Below are 23373 nucleotides of genomic sequence, written 5' to 3'. Positions count from 1 at the left end.
AAAAATACTTCTAAGTTTTCTAGTAACTGGATTACTTTTAAATGTAAATTCATCAAATATGAAAATTAACTTTAGAAATTCAGCTCTTTGATTACAGAAATAACCACATTTCAGGTGCTCATCAGTCAGTAACCTGAGACCTCTGGCTTTTCTTTTGGACAGCACAATGCTAGTACATGAATTTAAATCGTGTCTAAATAGATATAGCCATATACAGTAAGCTATTTTCCTTTAAAGTTACTTTGCATATTTTGAGGTTTACAATAAAATCCATTCTGTCTGCTTTGGATGAGACAGGTTTATTTATTCATTTAGTTTTTAATCATTGCAATTTGAAGCTGGGACCAATTTGAGCCTAAGATTACTGTAGTTGTTCAGCTATCTGGTTAAAAAAATAATAAAATAGATAAAATCTTACCTAAGAATTAAGAAATTGGAAAGCCAGTCAAAAAAAGAGGAAACAAAGGAAAAAGTCCAAATGAGGATGTAGGAGCCTCAGAATAAAATAGTGTTGAATCTAACCTGACTTTTTTAGTTCCTCAAACCATGCTTGCTTCCCTGAAGATAGATTTCTTTGATTTTCTGCCATTTTGCATAAAAAAGTAATGTATCACATAATTTATTTTTTTCAATTTCTTCCTACAAGAAGTATTTTATTATTATCTTCTCTATGTTATAAAAAAATAAGTGGATGAGTAAAGTCATAGCTTTAGACTTATCCAGGATTGTGAAAGTTCTACTCTCATTATGTGTTATTAACTTTTTTAAGACATAAATTTGTAGTGGAATTCTGGATCCTTTGGAATCAAAATCAAAATTGTTCAACTAAGATTTGAAAATCTGACATGGTTATTGTAAGCAGTGGTTTAGAGTTCAGATGTAGAAGAGGTCATTTAATACTATTTTGACTACTATTTCTCCCTAAAAATAGACTTCTTAAATAGAATAAAAAATTAAGAACATTTTATTAAATGATTTATTTTTTATATAAAAATAAATTATCAATTTATTAATAATGTGAAAATTGGATTCTCTGGAATACTTTTATCATATAAAAATTTCAATGAGTATTTCCTTCTAATTCAATTCCTAAACAACATTCTGTTTGTTTGGAGTTTTTTTTTTCTTTTTTCCTGTTTTGTTTTGTTATTTTTTTTAACTAGAGGTCCTTGGTCTCAAAAAATTCTACAAATTTAATTGCAATTATTAAAAATAAATTTCTAACTCTTTTTCTGTCTTAGTAATAATGGCTTACAACCCACTGAATTAATATTTTAACACATACTTCTGATTAAGATACATTAATTTTGAAAATTGACAGAAGTACATAGTTAACACCTGTTTTACTTTTTGAAAACAAGAAAAAAAATTAGCTAAGTTTTCTGTCTTGTTAGACAAATATATTTAAGGATTCATGTATTAATGGATTTGATTTGGAGAGAGTACACAGTTATGATTAACTTAATGAAGATACAGGTAGTTATACAAAGAAATATTTTAGATGTGGGTATTTCATAAGTTAGTGTGCCACAGTATTTCCTTAACTCTGCCACTCAAGGATGTTTAGCAGTAATGATTCGCCAGTAGCAATACGCACACTGAACATCTATGTCATTGTTTCTAATTTTCTCCAAGAATAGAATCACATTTCCTTAAAGAAATGATTGATTCTAGGACTGGGGCAGAAAATATACAAGATGAATCTGGAGCATCTTGTAATGTCAAGAAGTATGAAAGTTATTTAAAACAACTTATATCCATTTTATTATATGAAAGAGATGTGGGAACCAACCATACTCATATGATATCAGTACCAACCTCAGTAGCCAAAACCTGGAACAATCTGAGTGACAAAATAGAGTGGTTTTGGAGTATAATTCAAAGTGCAAAATAAATATCCGTGAGTCCTTGTTGATATGAATAAATTATTGCACAAGTAAATTTATGGGGAAGAAAGACAGTAACTTTTCCAGAAGAATTCCAAATAATTTATGTAACTACTCTACTCTCAAAGAGAGAGTACATAATTCTCCACTGCTTAAGTGTGAGCTGTGCATAGTGACTTACTACCAAACAGTAGAGTAAGGAAACCAAAAAGGTTGACTACATAGTAGCTAAACCTGAAGTACACTATCCTGGACAGGTCATCAAATTAACATCTATAGTGACAAGTCATGCATGAGTCCTTGATATAATGCAATTAAAATGACGGGTTATCTCTATTGTCTTCATCTGATAACTAGTAATTCTTGTTTAAACAAAATTAAAACATCATATAAATTCCAATAGGAGACACATCCTACAGTGTAATTGACCATTACTCGTACTCCTTAAAACTGTCAAGGACATCAAAAGCAAGGAAAGTTTGAGAAATAGTCATAGCCCTGAGAATTCTAAGGAGAACTGATAAGTAAATACTATTTGATATTCTGGATAGGATTCTGAAACAGAAAAAGGACATTAGGTAAAAGAAGGAATTATGAATATTTCCTTGAGGTAATAATTCATTAATATTTTTTTATTCATTATAAGCATAATTTTTCATTCATTACAAGCTTATCTACACTAATATGTTTGTAAATAGAATCAAAAGTCATTCTAAATATAAAGCTTATCAAAAATTAAAAGAACTTTTGTTTATTGATAGCAGCATGAAATTCTTAGCATCCAAGACAGCATTAGACAATGCTTGAAACTTGCACTTATCTTCTGGGTGGCACAGGTTTCGGAGTCAACACTTGAATCAAATGAATAGCACACAAGTATCCCGTGAAAGTCATGTGACCACAAAGCCCCTTGGATTTCTTATAGTAAATGCATAAAGTGTAACCTATCTTTGTTTTTTTTTGGGGGGGGGCGGGGGGTACCAAGGATTGAACTGAGTGGCACTCAGCACTGAGCCACATCTCCAACCATATTTTTTTATTTTATTTAGAGACAGAGTATCACTGAGTTGCTTTGCACCTCACTTTTGCTGAGGCTATCTTCTAACTTAAGATCCTACTGCCTCAGCTTCCTCATGTATTGTATCTTAATAAAATATAAATTATATAACTATGGGCTATCCTTAATGAGCTAAAAAGTCACGAAGTTCTAGTAAAGTCCCTAGTGGACAGCACTTTCAATTTATCTTTCTTCTTTTTCTTCTTCTTTTAACATTTTTTCAATTTACCTTTAATGGATCCTGTTTAAAAAAACAAAAACAAAAACCATCACCTACTTAAAACATCTTTCTAAAAACAGCAATTACATGTTTAAAACTACAACAACAAAAGTAGTTTCAGGATATTTAAATTGTTAACTGGGGAGGGTCTCTAAAAGGGATTCCAAATACCTATGTTAACCATAAACCACTTAAGTCATAAGTGTAGGTTAGTCTACTTCATACATTTGTATGAACTACTCAGTACGTTTCTTCATGTGAATTACAGGTAATTTTAAGCAGTTTAATAATCTGTATTTTCCTTTATAACTGTTCCAATTTAAACTTTTACTTGACAAATAAAATTGTATTAATTCAAGATGAAAAGCATGATGATTTGACATAAAATACACTAATTATCACAGTTAAATTAATTAACATATCCAGCACCACTTTTAGTTACTATTGTGTGTGTGTGTGTGTGTGTGTGCATGCACATGTGTTGAGGACAGTTAAAATATGTTCTTTTATCCAATTTCAAGTAAAAACTACAGTATTAATAACTATACTTACCAGGCTTCACATTAGATGCCAAGAATTTATTCAGTTTATAACTGAACATATCACCCCATTCCCCAACCTTCCAGCTCCTGGCAACCACTATTCTACTGTCTACTTCTATGAGTTCAGATTTTTTTAGAAAGAACATGTAAGTGAGATTACATAGTAATTTTGTTTCTATGTCTGGCTTAATTAATTTAGCATGTTCCCAGTTTCACCCATGCTATCACAAGGGACAGGATTTCTTTCCTTATCATGTCTGAATAGTATTCCATTATATGAATCCATTCAATATATTGATGTGTCCATTGCTTTCATGTTTCCATATATTAACCATTGTGAATAAGGCTACAGCAAGCATGAGAGAACAGACATCTCTTTGAGATACTGATTTTAATACATCTGAATATGTGCGCAGAAGTAGGATTACTACAGTTCAACGTTAACTTTTCAGAAACCTCCGTACTTCATTTTGGCTGTACAAGTTTACATTTCCATCGGCTGTGTTCAGTGGTTCCCTTTCTTCATATTATCAGCAACAATTGTTCTTTTTTGTCTTTACAATAATGGCTATCCTAACAGATACAAGGTGATATCTTCTTATGGTTTTGATTTGCATTTTTCTCATGATTAATGATTGTGACAGGCTTTTCATATGCCTATTGACCATTTGTATATCTTCTTTGAAGAAATGTCTATTTCCATCTTTTACCTTTTTAAATTGGGTTGTCTGAAATTTTGTTATTGAGTTGTATAAGGACCTTATATTTAGAATATTAATCTCTTATTCAGTATAAAGATAAAAAATATCTTCTATTGCCTTTGCATTGTATTGATTGCTTTTCTTTGTCTTGCAAATAAAAATATTTGGTTTCATATAGCCCTACTTATTTGTTTTCACTGTGCTTTTGGTATTTTCCAAGATTAATGATGAGGTATAATCTCAATATGTTTTTTTCTTTTCTAGGAGTTTTAGAATTTCAGATCATACTCTTAGCCTTTAATTCATTTTGATGATTTTTGTATATAGTGTAAGACAAAGATCTGCATTAACTTTTTTGCATGTGGATATATAATTTTTGCAATACTTTTTTTGTATAATGAGGAGATTATCCTTTCCCCATTGTGTATTTGTGATGCCTTGTTAGATATTAGTTGGCCATATGTGTATCTGTGTGGATTCTCTTTTCCACAGGATTATGCCTATTGTTATGTCAGTTACAGTGTCTTTTTACTGGAGCTTTGCAACATACTAAACTATTATAAATAACAAACAAATTCAATAGAGTTTCCAGATACAAAAGTACTATATAAAAATCAATTACATTTTTATAAGTTAACAAACTTTCTGAAAAAGATGTTAAGAAAATAATCTTATTGACATTAGTATCAAAAAGAATAAAATATTTAGAAGTAAACATAACCAAAAGGATGAATGGTTTATATACTGAAAACTATAAAACAGTGATTGAAACAAAATGAAGATGTAAATAAATGAAAAGATATCCTGTGTTCATAAATTAAAAGAATTAGTGTTGTTCAAATGTCCTTACTACCCGCAGGGATCGGATTGAGTGCAATCCCCATCAAGATTCCAATGGCATTTTTCACAGATCTTAAAAGTTGCATGTAAGCATAAAAAAACACAAATAGCCTGAACAATTCTGAGAAAGAAGCAGGAAGCTAGAGACATCACGTTCCCTAATGCAAAGTATGTTATAAAGCTACTAAAATAAAAACAATTTCACCTTTATTAAATGCATTTAGGAACTAATGCTTTACAAGGCATTATAGTGCAGAGGTGGATGGTAACCTAGGCAGGCTAAGACTTTGTGTACAGTAGAGCTCCACTACCTTTGTCAAGTCCTCTGTTCATCAGTAAACACATCAGGACAGGTTGGTTAAACTCACTATTCCAGGGTCCCTATATTAAAACAGTCATAGCAGTAAGCATATCCTATTTGGTACTTGAGAAATACTTAGAGTAAGCATATGTAAAATGCACAGCAATTTGTCTGATATATAATAAGCTCAATTTAAAATTTAGCTATTTATTAGTAGTGACTACAAAGAAGGCTAAAATTGGTATACACTTGCTGTATTTTAAGATGAAGATTCTTATGTTCCATTGTCTTTACCTATTTTTCTCTGTCCTTGTTTCTCCTTCCTCAGTCTTTCTTTCTGTCCCCTTGTTTTGTTTTTCCACCTTCTGTATTTCCTTCTTGTTAGTGATGGCCATAACTGTATGAAATTTTGGTTCATATTCAGTCCACTTTGCCTGCCTTCTGTCATAAGCTTGAGCTCCAGAAGTCAGATTATTATATATTTTTGAAACCAGCTTTTCTTGAGAGAGAAAGAGAAAAAAAAAAAGCTAGTCTTTTTTTTTAATGGACTTTTATGTCAGAAAGTTCTACATAATCCCATTTACTAATGCTAATGCTCCACTACATTATAGAGATGTACTCATAATCTGCCACATTCTGACTCTGGGCTCTCAGAGAACTCCCCACAGAGGAGCTCCCAATGCAGGAAAAGTGGGCCCTAAATCACGGGTAGGATAGTAGATGATACCCTTGAAGAAAAACAGGCAGATAACTCTGAAATAAGATCTTACAAGATGCTATTCAATTGGTGTCTTTTTTCCCCCCATTCTTACTCAAACTCATGTTGACCAAACTCCACTTTTAATGAGAGGAGAGGAAAAAAAAAAACTAAAGGGGAGAAAAGATAAATATAGAAAATAAATGTGTGAAGTTTTAAAACAGTGTATTACAAATTATCTCAGGAGAGGACACAGAAGAAAATACCTTATCAACACATAATTCAAGCAAAACACCAAGAAATGTCCATGAATTGTAGCAAAGGTGGTCCTTATAACCAATGAGAGCCAGAGGCTAATTCATTCAGCTCTGCTTCATCAGAAAAATAAGAGTTTTCCAGTGCATTTCTAACTTATAATAACATAGTCAAGTATAGTTATTTTTCATTTGAATAATTTGAAGAAATAAAATTCAAATTTAGTTTCAACATTAAAATTTTGACATGCAATGTCAGTTTATAAAGATATGACCCATTTATTTTTATGTACTTGTTTACCAACAGTTTATTCAAAGCTATTCATCCAAACAGAAACATAACAAATTTTATTGATAGTCTGTCATACACACAATTGCATAGATATATAATGCAGTAGTCACTTTTTCTTAACATATTGAAATTTTAAAGTCATTTAGTCATTATGAAGTATAATCTTTGAAATCTTACTGATTATCATTCTGAGTTATGGAAAGTGTGTACAGGAAGAATGTGCCTTCATTTCACAAAGTACTAAACGTTAACTTACAAATAGCTATTTTTCTAATTCCCTGTTCATTCTTCATAAATTTCTATTAAAAGTTTTTTCCTATTATTATTTTTTGGCATATATGAAACAAACCATTGTAAGCATTTGATATCTTGGGGAAAATTCAACAAAATTGAAACTACATGTAATTCTTTTCTAGTTTGGAAAAACATTAGGAGCTCATTTTTTCACTACGGAGTATATTTGCAGCAAAATACCAATGGTAGCTGCATTAAAAGAAAAAAAATACACACACACACATATACATATGCAAGAAACTTGGCTAAAGGCAAGCAAAGTATGCGTAGAAAATGAATCCAAATGTCCATATTAAAATCGTATTTTTTTTTGAAAAAGCATTTTGCAGCAGGAGCCCTAATGGCATGAATATTCTCCCTTTAAATACCATGAATACAAAAATACCCCTCTATTTAGAACATGAACAGTCCCATCACTGGGAGTGAATTGTGTATGATTATTAGTTTTTCTTAAATCTCTCAATGCTTTACCTAAAATGAAAATGGTTTTCTAAAGGAAAAATATGAGTCACTTTATTTCTCTCAAAGTTATTGAGAAAGTAAAGAATATATTTAGAATCTGTGAAATGCTTTTTAAAATTTGTTATTGGTTTTTCCTTGGTTGGTAGAGCAAAAATTTCAAGAAAGTTAGTCAGCCTTCAGTTTCTTGGAGTAAAAATATTAATATCCAATTCACATAATATTGCTACTATGAGAATAAGACTGTGTGATATGTGAGTGTAGGCTTTATCTAGCATTTTGTTGTGATTTTTAAAAATTATAAATAAAATTTTGAGCATTAAATGATGATTTCTTTGGCTGGGCATATAGCTCAGTTGGTAAAGTGCTTCCCTCACATGCACAAGGCCCTGGGTTCAATTCCCAGCACCACAAAAAAAGAAAAGAAAATCATGATATCTAAATTTTACAGTTGCTACCAACCAGTTCTGAAATTATTACACTTAGAATATTGTTCATTATATGTCACTTTAAGAATTCATAGTCACTAAAATATTAACACAACTCAGTTTTACAGTCTGATTCATAGGCAAAGCTTACATTATTAAGTTTGCTGGATTTTATTAAAACTGATTTATTTCTTAAAATAATTTTGAAATAAATTGTAATGTAGACATAAAATTAAATATAGTTCTTTTAAAAAGACTGCTTTAATTCACTTAATAATCAGGGGAAATTTTCATAAGCTGTTTTATAAGTGAAGATTCATTATTATTAAAATATACACAATATTTTTACTTAATGTTATCTCATCCAGCCAACTTCAAAATTAACCCTAAGTTTTTACTTGACTCTACATAATCAATTACTAGGTTTTCTAATTTTTAACTTGAAAAAGAAAGTTTTTAAAAGATGCATCTTAGAAAAATACTTTCAGTTACTAGTGCATTTTAATCATGGAATATTTTGCATAACCCATTTTATGTACCTTTTTAAAAAGTTCAACTAAATAGTTTGTATAGCAAAATTCAGAGTGCATTATGAATCTTTCAAGGATCACTCTTTTTGGCTTATATTTTAACCATTCATTCTCTGAAATTTTAAGGAAAATATACAAAATTCCCCATTAATCTTTTTATATCTCATGATTCTATCAATAATGTTTGCTTTCAGTCCCCAGTTTGCAAGCATCTCATGACATTCAATTGCCTACAGGTGTATATTCATCCTAGCAGAGCTATTCTATTCTCTCCCACTGAGTAACTAGGGTTAGCATGGCCCAAATACTGATTCTAAAATTGGTCAGAAATGTGCTCCTTTCTTTATAAGACAACTCACTGCACTAGATATCTAGACGACATTACCAAGGAAAAAAATTTGAAACTCAGAAACAAAGCATGAAGATAATTTCTAGTTCATTAAATATTCTTAATAGCATTATTCAGGAGTACTTACCTATTCAGGATAACAAATATGACTTTGATATATCTCAGAACTCCCCAATAAGAATTCACATTTATATCTACAAAAACATATGATAGAAAAGACAACCAAAAGTGTTACAGATTTCGGGCCCTGTAACACAGTTTTTTTAAAAAAAAGTTTATCAATGGTAAATTTATATCAGATTTGTTTTGTTTAACTGTATAATTCTTCAAATTTCTGCTTAAACCAGCTTTATTATCTAGCTGGCTCCTTCATTAATTAATGGTTAAATAAACATCATTGACACATGTTAAATGTATACGTGATGAGAATCATGATTTTGACTCATTTAAAATTAGACAAATAGAATAAAGGTTTTATTTGTCCAAATCGCTGATAATGGTGCTGAGATCCAGTACCAGGAGAAATTCTGAGACAACTCTGTGTGTTAATCCCCTTGAAAAAATAGCACTTTAATAATGATCTTAAAAAACTCTTTATCTCAGCATCCAGAATAATCCCCCTCACAGCAATGTACAATTATTTATTCTATATAAAATTATTAAACATTCTTTATATAAAAAGAATACAAATTTACTACTCTATCCACAAAACACTACATGTAAATATTCTGAGTTCTAACTGACTTTGAAAATTTTCATAATATGATGATGACTACTTCACTTCATTTTACAGAGCTCAAAATTATTTCTATATGTCTTTTCATGTGACTTTGATAATTTAATTCTCAGTAATCTTTATTCTTCTACATCGTAAGTGTATGACTTTCTACCACAGTGAATACTGCAAAAAGAAATTGACAAAATTAGGACACACACTATTAAATGTTTTATTGAACATGCTTACTCAGTGTTTTCAGTGGTATATTTAAAGGTATAATTAAAGAAATTTCAAATAAAGTAGTCAATAAAAACAAACAGGATTTATTCCTTTCTCTCAATGTCTCAGATGTAATGCTTCTGGCAATTGGGGGGGGGGAGATGTTGCTCTTGATACTTTTAGGTTGTTTCGGATTGTCAAGCCTTATCTGACTCATCTTCTATAAATTCGTGTTTTAAATGTCTGTGGTATGCAGCAGCTGTTGTGGTTAACCTACATTTTTTTATAGCTTAATTTTAGACTATGTGAATCTTCAAGTGAAATCCCAGTAAAGTGTTATTTGTGAAACATTATTTTCTAGAATCCTTAGGTGTTTGATTGTGGGAATGTGTCTTGGATGGTTGGGAACTACAGGTTTGGGATATTTTTCAAATTTTATTCTAGATTTTATGCCTAAGAATAACCCATTCCTCTGATTAAATTGAGGTAAGCCATTAAAGTGCACATACTTAACCAAACAGATTACTTTCTATACTATTTTTGAACTTTTTAAAAAAATACATTTCTCTCATATAGGAAAAGAATGTGCTGAAGTATATTTAATGGCACTCTGGAGCAAATACAAATGCATATCCTCAAGTACATTTTCTTTGTTGCAAACTCCCTTTTCCAAATATTGCTTTATTTTATAACAAAATAATCATGATTCGGTGGTATGATTGTTATGAAGGAGCAAAGATATGCCAGTGACACTCATTGTTATCACTCTATGATGTGCTGGAACATTTCTGAGGGTCTAAAATAGTGAATCATTTAAATGTGATAAACCAATGTTTTTATTTTTTTTTAATTTTGTATTTCACAGCTACTTCTCTTCTGCCTACATTTTTACCCACCACATTTAGACTCCTGAAAATTTCTACACTTAAAAGTAAGTTTCAGTAGCACTTTTTTCCTTGGGGATCTGCCATGAGTCTTTTTGTTTGTTCCTTTGCAGGAGTCATGTGGAGTCAGTCAGAATGAACACCTCCCCTACATAATTCTGGGATCATATGATTCAACTCAACCACTTTTATAGTGTTTTATTGTTGTTATTATTATCATTATCATCATGATTTTCATACTGGTGATTCAACCCACAGGTCTCTACCACTGCACTACATTCCTGGCCCTTTTTAATTTTTTTTTTGGTGGTGGGGGGGACAAGATCTCACTAAATTGCTCAGACTAGCCTGAAACTTGCAGTCCTTTTGCCTTGATCTCTGGAGTCACTGGGCTTACAGGTCTGCACCACTGAGCCTGGATCTTATTATTTTTTAAGATAAAGGCAATAACATAAATTGAATGAGAGAAAAAAAAAAGTAGGGAAAAAAACCAAAGCAGAGTTTTCACCTCTTAAAAACTCACACTTAAGTCTTAAAACTTAAGCCAAAACATGGAATTAAAATCAATTCTTAGCAGCACATGGGATATAAGGCTTTGATGCACAAAATCTTTCATCTCCCTGAGTAGTGATTCTCAAACTGCCCTGTCCCCAGCTGTTGACCACCTTTTCAGTTATCTTCTGTGTAAGAAGGCTGATCTGTCTCTGCCATTTAACCTCTTGTCCCACTCCCTGTGTTCCCCACCATCTGCTGAATGCAGCAGTGCAAATGAAAATCTTTTTTTTAAATAAATAAAACATTTTGAAATAAATTCATTACCATAGATTGATCCTTTTTTAAAATTTTTTCAATATGTATTTTCAGAAAGCAGAACTATTTAAAGTGGAACAGCATATGAATTAATGGCTGGATATCTGATACATTTAGAAAAAAATTTTTAGATGTTAAGACTCAAATGTGAAAAACTTACTTCCAAACATTTATACTATTTTATTTAGTGCTTAAATTTTTAAGACCTGTGGAAAATCACTGTTAAAAAGTAAATTATGCCAGGTGTGGTAGTACACACATGTAATTCCAGCACCTCAGGGCTGAGACAGGAGGTGAGTTGAAAGTCAGCCTCAGCAATAAAAATAAAAGGAAAAAAATGTGGGGGGAGGCAGGTGTGGTTCAGTGGTTAAGTGCCCCTGGGTTCAATCCCTTGTACAAAAAAATAATAATTAATTAATTAATTACTTAATTAATAAAAATAAAAAGTAAATTATGTGGCTATTAACATTAATTTTGTTGTCAATAACTTCTGTATAAAAATTTTGCTTATATATACATAGCCACTACATGCATGTCACTTAATATTGCTTGGTGAAATTTTCTCTTTGCATGGAGAGCATGGATAAATTTGTATAATTTTCCTGTATGTATTATTCATTTTAAAAGCAGAAGAGTTAGAGGTAATCTAAAATGATTGAATGTTCACCTGTCACAAAAAAACATTCTCTGAAAATTTAAAACTAATATTTCACATTCAATCTGACTGAGAAGAAATATTTACTAGACAAATTGAAAGAGTCATTTTTTAAATTTTTAAGCTTAAATATTTAATAATGTATTTTTAGCTCCATTTTAGCATTTCTGAAAACAGAAAATATCTCAAAGCACTTTCCCCTATAGAACATTAAGAATAATATTTGTGGGAGACCTGGTGCTTATCTAGTTGTTAAGTTAATATTACCACTCTCGACTACTTAACACAAAGTTTTTGCCAATTTTTACTAGGGTGTCCTGCCACCTAAGCATTTTTTTCCCTTTGTTCCAATACAATTGCTTCTTCTGGTAGTTTTTTGATGGTTACATACCTATTCTTTCATCCAAAGTTCAGACTTCTAATGTATTGTAACTACAGGTGATTAGTTGTAAGTGTCAAAAAAGTTAGTTAGAAATAAATCTTTGCTTTCTGGGCCTTCAAATATTGTAGTTACTTAGTTTGGCTATGTGATCATCATCTCTCTGACTGCCCTGGCTATGACTATTTTAGAGATTCTTATTGCCATAACTCTTGTTGAATTAAAAACAAACAAACCAAAACTACTGTATGCAAACAAAGCATATTTTTGTAGACTGCTTCAGCTTTCTTTTTACTGTAACAAAATACTAAGTTAATCACTTTTAAAAGAGGAATGGTTTATTTTGGCTCATAATTTCAGAGGTTTCCAATAATGTTCAGTTGGCCTGTTGCTTGTGAGCCTATGGTGAGGCAGGGTATCACCAAGAGAGCACATGGAAGACCAAAGTTTCTTATGGTGGTGGGGAAGCAAAGATTGAAAAAGAAGGGGGCCAGAGTATCAATATTTGCTTCAAGAGCACATCCCCAATGAGTTAATTTCTTCCAACTAAGTCCCATCTCCAAAAGGTTCTACTACATCCCAGTAGTTCCCACCTGTTTACTAAGATTTTATTGCATGGAACTTTTAGGATGATCAATATCCAAGCTCTATTTTTGTATTCTTAAAATTACTTAAAAATATTTTTACTGGGTAAAATCTATGACTGTGGTCATCTGATTTAGGAATCTAATCTGTCCTGTAATCTCATATCCATATATACATACACATACCTATGTAATCTATTCTTATATCATATAAGTGTGTGTGTGTGTGTATGATATATTTAGAAGGATTTGTGGAAACTCTTAAAAGTGATGATCTCTAGGGTATTTGACCAATGATGACAATTGTGAGGGGGAAATTTCCTTTTGCTTTTACTTTTATGTGTTTACATGAGCTTAAATTGAATTAGCAGAAATAATAACAGCAGCAGAAGTAAAAAATATATACTGAAGCAAATTTTAAACAGAATATAATTAAGTTTGCATTTAAAAAATGTTTGACATAGAGAAGCATGGAATAGAAAGCTGAAGACATGGTGATAGAGATACTTCTTTATTATTATTATTATTATTATTATTATTATTATTTACTATACCTCTTTCTGAGATAATACGAGTCTATGGCAATTGTTTGTCTTGCTCTGATTTTATTATTCTAATCTTAATTCACATTTTCTACTTTAAAACTCATGAGTTAATCTTGGTCTGTTTTGTTTTCAATTGCCTATAATGTCATCAACTATTATTGATTATAAATGATTTGGGATATGCCTGAGGTGAGGTGAATTTCCAGGAGTTCTTTATATGTCTGAAATCACTGATTAAGGAAGATGTATTTGTAGGAAGTAAGACATCTCTGAATCTTATAAAATTATTAGATCTTTTAATACAGGAAAGTTTCTTGACTCCTTACTTAAAAGAAACTGACTTTCAATAATACCATAGCAAGAAAAAGTGACTCCATGTTCAGGCTGTGTTTTTATCCATGTAATGTTAAACTCAATAGATTATGGACCTCTTTTAAGAAGTCTTTTAGCATTTAATAAAGATAAATATATAAAATATGAGAGGGTTTTAAACATTCACAGATATATTTCAAAATGGATTTGTTGGTTAACGGAGTTTGCAAAACAGATGTTGCCTGATCTCCTGAAATGTAAATTTGTGCATCTGCATCAGTGACCATTAAATTGACTTAACACTAGTCTCTGGCTCAAGATGGTCCTGAGTTTTCACAATCGCACAAATACAACTTTTGACTCTTCATAATGGAAATGATGGAATTTTTAATAGTATATGGAAAAGATGATTTTGATAGTTAATGATAAGCCTCATCCAGGAAAAATTTCAAGTGTTTATTTGTTCAGATTAGAATTTGCACTGAAATTCAGTTGAGTCAAAATGAGAAAAAAACACATGAAATTATCTCAAAATAAAATTTTTTTCTTTGGGAAATACCAAGTGAACTCAAATGTGTTGATGTCATAACTGATAGAATGTTACCCTATTAGAGTGATTCATGATGACTACAGAAACTCCGATAGCTTTTAAGTAAGATTTGGGGATTCATACTTAGTGTCTTTTCTAATTTGGGGGAATTTCAGTATAGAAAATTAATATAGTAAACAAAGAGTCAAATTTTCTATGTGGGTTTTATTTTGCATCTCAAGTTCTCATGTATTCAGAAATTTGGGAGTAACAAATACATGTAGGGTGGGGAAATTTTTGTATTTCAATAAAGAGTACATTTTTAAAAAGTTAATGATTACTTCATTCGAAATGATAATGAATCAAATGATATCATGAGTGGCAATTTCCTATTGTCTGCTGGAAAGAGATCTCAATTAAACACAAATAATAAAGAACTATGCTAAGATATTTTTTCTAAAAAAAATATAACATTTTGGTTATTAAGGCAATTATACACAATTTAAAATACAAGTGTCACTTTTCCTCTTTGAGACACAGGTACTCTGGGAGGCACAAGTTTTTGTGTAGACATGGCTAAATCCAAGAACCACACCGCACACCACCAATCCCAAATATATAAGAGAAACAGTTATCAAAGATCCTCATCACAAAGATATCACCTATGGGAGTAGACCGCAACTTCCTGAGGAACATGTACTTTACCAAAAAGCACAAAAAGTAGGGCTTCAAGAGGCAGACCAGAGACACTAAGACTATGAGTTCATATGTCCAAGTTATCAACGCTGTGGTGAAATTCAAGGAAGTGAAGCCCGGGAACCCAAACCGTGTTAGCCATAAACCTGATCTACTTGCCTACATTACTCACCCTAAGTTCAGCACAGGAGCGCCTGACTGCATTGCTAAGAATCTCCAGCTTTAAAGTCCAAGGTCACTGCTCAAACTAAAGCCCAGGCCTTGACTGCAGTTCCAGCTCCAGCTTCAGTCCTGGGTCAAGCTCAGGTTTTCAAAGGTCCCTGGGCTCCCATGAAAGCACTTCTTATGTCTCTGTCAAAGTGAGGACAGAAGATTTGACCTGTCTCCTGTGCTGCTTTCTGCCTGAGGCTGGTGTTCTCCTATGCTGTTTGTACAAATACATCTGAGGCAGGAAACGAACAAATAAAAAGGCAACGCCTTTTGCTGCCCCAAATAAGTAAATCATTAAAATATCTATGAATTTGACAAAATTGACATAAGAAAGCAATTTTTATTAATATGACATTTATACTGTAGTAGAGGAGCATTATATCAAAGTAGAGGAATGTTTTGCAATGTCTAGATATAGTGTTTGAAAAAAAGAACGACAGAATCTTAGATATGAGATTGGAAATTAAATTATTGCTAAAATAATTTTCCAGATGCTGGTGGAGATTAAGTGTCTATCATGCTAACCGAAGTACACACTGGGCACAAATGACAAATCCAATAGCTTCTGTGAGATGTAAGTCTTACTTTTGAAAATATATGTCATGATTCTTTACTGGACAATGTTATTTTCTTCTTTATGACAGATGAAAAAGATGAAAACAACCAAACAAAATATTGCAGGAAACTAAACAAATAAAATTTCTGATTTAACTTCTTAGCCTTTTAAGATTCAATGGACTCTTTTAATCTTTGTAATCAACATCAAATTGCAGAAACTAAATAATACAATAACTTAATAATTTGCATCTTTGCCTCAGGTCGCTTTCTACAAAATCCATATGTAATATGGTTTTCCATATAATTATTCTGACATGATATTTGGAATTTATTAATCCTATAGTTAAATGCTTTAATAAATACTTATTGCTGGTAGGATAAAACCAAGCCTCCAGCTTGATTACTTTTTCTTTATGAATCAACCAATCTCTGCTTACTATGCGTTCGTTCATCTCTGCCTATTCATGCATTACAACCAAAAGTTCATCTTAGTTTCCCACCCCTTAGAAAGACTTGTCTTTCCCATTTTGAGGTCCTACTTATCATTCAGGGTTTTTCTTTTCAATGTACCTCAGCTCCTCTTGTCAAAATATAGCATATATTTTTATTTTTTATTTGTTTGTTTTTCTGGTACAGAACTTCACATTTTTGAGAGTTTTGCAGCTGTCTCTCTCACCATATTATTTGAAAACTTATCAAGTCCAAAGACTGTGACTTCTTTCATCATGTCAATATGATTAGTTGGTATAATGATTAGCTTTAATAGGTGTTTAAATAATGTTAAATGAATTAATTTATCTGAAAGTAAAACATGTTTAAACTTTCTCACAAAAGTCTCATAGGAGTCATTTCCCACAAAGCTTACATAAAACTTGAAAAAAGTTTGTTTAATTATTCAGATTGGTTGTGATTAAAAAAAAAAAAGGACTTCTTTTTATTGCATGCTGTTTTGTGAAACTTTCTCTTAAAGTCCCCAGGAAAAACAACAAAAATGAAAACACATTTATCCCTCTGCTTCACAGCTGTTTACCTTTATTGCTACTTTATATTTGGAAACATACATATATATGTGTGTGTGTATATATATTGTTCACAATAATGAAAGGAATACATGAGCACAGCAACACAATTTAAATAAGTACAAAATAATATAAAATAATAAAGATGTAGTTTTTCCTCTCTTCAAACTTTTTTCATACTACCTGGAGGTGATGAAGAAAAATATATACATTTCCATTTGTTTTTATTTGCAGTTATTCATATGATGTTAAATATTAAACTTATGTATCTCTTTGTTGATTTACTAAATTCAATCTCGTAAACATACTTTTTGAGATGGAAAAGAAAAAATTTCAATACTAAAACATTTATAGCTTATTCTTACTATTATATTAGCTATTTTTTGCAATTTATATTATTTTATATATGTAGAATATTTATGAATGCCATTAAAACTTTACATCACTGTTAAAATAATTAATGCATTGGCTTTATAGAGAAGATATGTAATTCTCAATAGTTAAACTTGAATTATCTAAACGAAATTGTGCACCCGGGTCTAATGTATACTCTATTTTCAGAGCTAGCACATTGCTTAAAATTTTATCATATTTTTTCTTAAATTATATTAAACTCTTGCATAATATTGGTGGGAATATAAAATGTACAGCTTCTAAAGAACACAGAAAGGAGAAGATTCTTCAAAAATTAAAAAAATGAAACCAACAGGGATGGAGGTATAGTTCAGTGTTAGCCACCTTATCTGGCATGCATGAGGCCCATGCATAAGTTTTATGCCCAATGTCACAAAAATGAAAAAAAAAAAAACTGAATTCAACATCTGAGTTATTTCCAAAAGAATTGAAATCAGGATCTCAAAGCAATATCTGGGTTTCCATGTTTATTTGCTTATTGTAACATTGTGTACAATAATCAAAATATAGAAATAACCAATGGCTAAATGGATAAATTTATTTTCATTACCAATTTACATATTTATATAAATAAAATATTATATGCATATAATATTATTTGATCTTAAAAAAGAAAGAAGACATTATGCTAAGTAAAATAAGTTTGTTGATGAAGAAAAAAATTGTACATAATTCCACTTATTTAAAAGCATCTAAGATAGCAACAATTAAAAGAATAGAAAATAGAATGGTAGTTGTTCAAAAGAGAAAAGGGGAAATTGTTCAACATTACACAGTTGCAGTAATATATGATGAATAATTTCTGGAGATCTTCTGTACACCTAGTTCCTATAGTTAACAATACAGTATTGTACATTTAAAATTTTAGGAGGGTAGATATTATGTTCAGTTTTCTTACCACATACATACAGAAAGCAAAAAACACACAGGAAACTTCTGTGGGTAATAGATGTATTTGTTGTATTGATTGTGGCTATACGCATAAATCCAAACTCATTGAGTTGTATACATTATATATATATATATATATATACATATATATATATATATATATAGTTATTTGTATATCAGTAATACCCAATCAACTAAACAAAATAGTAAAAGTAAGTTAATAAAAAAAGCTACTCAATACTAGCCAAGATGAAATAATTCTACTTCAAGTATTTGTTGCAATGATTTCAATTAAAATTTGTTAAAAGATTTCAAAAATGAACTCCAAAAGGACTCTGTAAATACCAACGAGAGTAATGAGTGAACAAAGTCAAAACTTGAACTACTCATACACTGATGTTGAGATATTTTTCCCCTAGCATTTTTCCCTAAGACTAGAATCAAGAATATATAGAATTGAGGAAATATATATATATATATATATATATATATATATATATATATATATAAAACATTACAATCTCTAAGAATGTTTTCTTTTTTTATTTTTTCCTGGCCAGAACACAGGGAAATGAGCATCTGTAAGCTGAAGAGTAAAGAGTCCTCATTGTTTCAGGGTTGTCTTTTCTTCTCATAGTCTTGCCCCAATTACATAAAAATTGAAAATCCTTGCTACCATGGAAAGGAGGAAACCTAAATTCTAAATAACCCTATCTCAGTAAATAGGGAGAAGAATATTAAAATTAAAAAGAAAAGAAGTACCAATTGTATGAAGACAAAGCTTGTATTGTCTCCTTTTCTTTTCTTTGACTGCACTTGCCTAAGTACCAGTCATTACACAATTGAATGTGAAGATACAATCACCAAAGAAGCCAAAAGTACCTGGAAAAAAAGTCTATGGGAATAGAGAGGAAGTACAGAAAAAAATCAATCTAATATATATGTGTATGAGTTAACAACCTTTCCAAGATATGAATGCACAATATATATCCAAAGATCTTATTAATGGCTTTAATAATTGAATTATAGTATAAACCACTGCCAAAATTCAAGAAGGATCCTGAAGTGCACATTGGAGAGAAGCAATGATCATAACACAGGATACAAAACTAAGCTGACATTGTAATATATCCCCCCACAGTAGACAGGATAGAATTTATAGCAGGAAATTCATTAGATTGATTGCTTGTTGAAAAAAGGGAAAAAAAAATAACATTCATAGAGAATTTTTACAGAACCAGTGTTTCAAAACAAAATATTCAAATTATACAGTATACAACCCGAAATTACTTGGCATATTCATCTGACCAAATAAAAAGAGAACCGGAAGTCAATAGTTGCCAACACAAAGATGACCCTTGATAAAATTATTTTTTTTAAATGTCAAATAGTTTCTATTAACATCCTCTAGGAGATAAAAATTAACACTTTAGATATAAAAAAAGAAGTTACCATAGAAAAATAGGACTAAATATCAGAGAAATAAAATATATTATTTTCTCCACTGAAGTAATTTAAAATATGCATGGGAATATCTTAAAATTGTGTTATAATATGTATAATATATATGACAACTAAAACCTGAAGTGGAATATTAAGAACATATATTGGTAAAATATTTAATTTAAATACTATGAAAAGTTAAAACAATCACTAACAAATAAAAAGAAACCTAATTGTGCCATAAATATATGTGAATATATCACAGGGAATCAAACCTTTATGTAAATCTATAAAAACACCAATTAAAGAAAAGCAATAAATAGAAGGAAGACCAGTAGGTTAAAGGAGGGGAGCAGAAGAAGGGAGAATGGGAAGGAAAGAGGAAGTACTGGGGACTAAAATGGAGTAAATTATATGCCAAGCAGGTATGAATATGTCAAAACAAACCCCACCATTATGTATAACTATAATACACTAATAGATCATTTTAAAAATTGAGCAGAATGTTTGAACAAGCACATAGAAATAAGCTCAGCCTTATTAGCCATTAGGGAAATGTAGATTAATGAGATACCACTACACATTTATTAAAATGTCCTAAATTCAATAGATTATCTGGCAAATTGAAAGACAATCTACAAAATTCCTGACCATTAGTCTTCAAAATGTCTGATTAAACCAGGAGTTGGTGAAATTACTGGAACAGTCATACAGTACTGTGGAAATATACAACAGTACAATATTCTTGAAAAACTATGGGGCAATTTCTACAGAATTCAAACAAATCCTGTACCTACTACGTGACACATCTATTCTACTATGTGTTTACTTCTGACAAGTGAAAGCATATATTTATACAAATCATTTATGTGAATGTTCATAGAAGGTATATACATAATACATCCAAATTTAAATGACCATATTTTTCATCCATAGGCAAATGGATACACAAGTTTTGGGAAGACTGTGCAATGAAATACTACTCAACAATAAAAAAAAAATAGAGTGAACAACTAAAATGTACAACAACATAAAGGAAAGTAAATAATGCTGAAATAAAAAAAAAAGTTATACATGTGTGGTCAGTGCCTTAGGGAATGGAGATACAGAGAGAGATTGTCTATGGATAAGTTTATTATTTTGATTTGTATGGATTTGTAAATCTATATACTTTGAAAATAATGTAGTTCATTTTATGTTGATTTAACCAAATCATGGTGTTAAAAATTAAAATTAAAAAAGATGTAATCAGCTGGATATGTTGGTGCATGCCTGTAATCCCAGTAGCTCAGGAGGCTTAAAGAAGAGAATCATGAGTTCAAAGCCAACCACTACAATGGGCAAGGTGATAAGCAACTCAGTGAGATCGTGTATCTAAATTCAAATACACAATAGGGCTGGGGATGTGGCTCAGTGGTTGACTGCCCCTGAGTTAAATCCCTGATTACAAAAAAAAAAAAAAAAATCATATAATCATATACTTTAAACACAGTTTTCTCAAAAAGTAGGAAAGAGCACCATAGTCTCAATTCATTTTATAAGACCATAGTTATCCTGGTATCAAAACCAAAGACATTGCTAGATAATGTAAACTATAGACCAATATTCTTCATTAACATGTATACAAAAGTCCTCAATGAAATATGTATTAATAAAATCTAGTGACACATAAATAGACAAATATATCATGACCAAGTGTTTATGCCAAGAATACAAGACTAGGTTATCATTCAAAAATCAATCAATTAATTTATGAAATTAAATTCTAAATAAGAAAAACCTACATGATTATCTTAATCCAGAAAAATCATTTGACCAAATCTGGCACCTGTTTGTGGTTAAAAACCCTTAGTCTCTTAGCAACATAGGCATAAAATAAAAATTTAATTTGATACAGGCCTTTTACACATGTCTTACAACTGGTGTCTCTCTTAATCATTGAAGACTGACTTGTTTTTCTTTTCAATTGGGAGTGAAGTATGAATATCTACCTTCATTCCTTATATGCAGTAACAATACTAGCATGTGATATAGAACATGTAAAATGATGAATGATTCTGATTTAAAAATATCAAAGAGACCTGTTCATTGGAAGACCCTAACCAAAACTGGTGTCTCTCAGGTATAGAAGAAAGTGAGTTTTATAAGAAAAAAAGATATAAGAATCAACATCCTGATTTCAAGAAATCAATAAATGGGATGGTATCAAAGTAAAAATCCTCTTCATAGAAAGGAAAGAATCAAGAATGTGATTAATAGGAGAAAATCTTTGCCATGTGCACCTCAGATAGAGCATTAATCTCCAGGATATATAAATAACTCAAAAAACTGAACTCCAAAAAAACAAATAACCCAATCAATAAATGGGCAAAGCAACTGAACAGGCACTTCACAGAAGAAGAAATACAAGTGATCAACAAATAAATGAAAAATATTCAATATCACTAACCATTAGAGAAATGCAAATTAAAAGTACACATTGAGATTTCATCTCACTTTAGTCAAAGTGGCAATCATCAAGAATACAAGTAGCAATAAATGTTAGTGAGGATGTGGGTAAAAAGGTACATTCATACATTGCTGTGGGGGGGCAGTCTGCGAATTCATACAATCACTATAGAAAACAGTGTGGAGATTCCTCAGAAAACTAGGAATGGAACCACGAATTGACCCAGTTATCTTACTCCTCAGTATATACCCAGAGGACTTAAAATTAGTATACTGGGGGTTGGGGTTGTGGCTCAGCAGTAGAGCACTCGCCTAGCACATTCGAGGCCCTGGGTTCGATCCTCAGCACCACATAAAAATAAATAAATAAAGATATTGTATTCAACTAAAAAAAGAAAATATTTTTTAAAAGAATTTTTAAAAGTTAATATACTGTAATGACATGGCCAAATCAATGTTTATACCAGCTAGGTTCCCTTCAACAGATGAATGGATAAAGAAAACATGGTAAATATAGACAATGGAATATTACTTAATAATAAAGAAGAGTGAAATTATGGCATTTGCTAGTAAATGGATGGAACTAGAAACTATCATATGAGAGAAGGAAATTCCAAAAAACCAAATACCTAATGTATTCTCTGATATGTGGATGCTGACTCACAATAGAAAAGGTTGAGGGCGGGGGGGGGAGGGGGAGGACATGGAGATTCACCAGATTGGACAGGAGCTTATGAGAGATAGAAAGGAGAATGGGAATTTGAAAGATAATAGAATGAATCTGACATAACTTTCCTATGTTCATATATGAATACACAACTAATGTAACTTCACATGATGTACAACCACAGGAATGGGAAGTTTTACTCTATGTATGTATGATATGTCAAAATATATACTATTGTAATGTATAAGTTTAAAAAATAAAAGTTTTGCATAAATACAAGCTTTTAAAACAATCCTAATTTCATGTATCAAGGTTTAGCCAAGAATAGTGTAAATTTCTGTGATTATCTGTATACAAATCATATATACTTATATGATTTTTTTAAATGACCAAATTTTGTTATATGCATGTCCCAATGAAGCTTATTCTTCTCTAATTGTGTATAATTAATATCCATCAATAAATTTTAAAGTGTTATTTCTCTCTCTCCCCATTGAACTAGTGCATAGTCTCTACTTTTTAGTGTTAGCTTCAAAGCAAAA

General features: G+C 30.9%; 1 long non-coding RNA gene across 1 annotated transcript; it reads left to right on the top strand.

Annotated features, from left to right (window-relative positions):
• The first annotated feature begins 15415 nt into the window (after positions 1 to 15415).
• On the top strand, positions 15416 to 21550 carry LOC131423229 (uncharacterized). The gene is made up of 2 exons (XR_009224400.1): positions 15416 to 15965; positions 20653 to 21550. It is a non-coding gene; the product is annotated as an uncharacterized LOC131423229 (long non-coding RNA).
• The last annotated feature ends 1823 nt before the right edge of the window (positions 21551 to 23373 follow it).

The sequence above is a fragment of the Marmota monax genome, unplaced genomic scaffold (genome assembly GCF_021218885.2).
Source record: "Marmota monax isolate L192 unplaced genomic scaffold, Marmota_monax_Labrador192_F-V1.1 WCK01_AAM20220418_F8-fsc00391, whole genome shotgun sequence".
NCBI classification, from domain to species: Eukaryota; Metazoa; Chordata; class Mammalia; order Rodentia; family Sciuridae; genus Marmota; species Marmota monax.
This window is presented reverse-complemented; position numbering and strand designations above follow the sequence as displayed.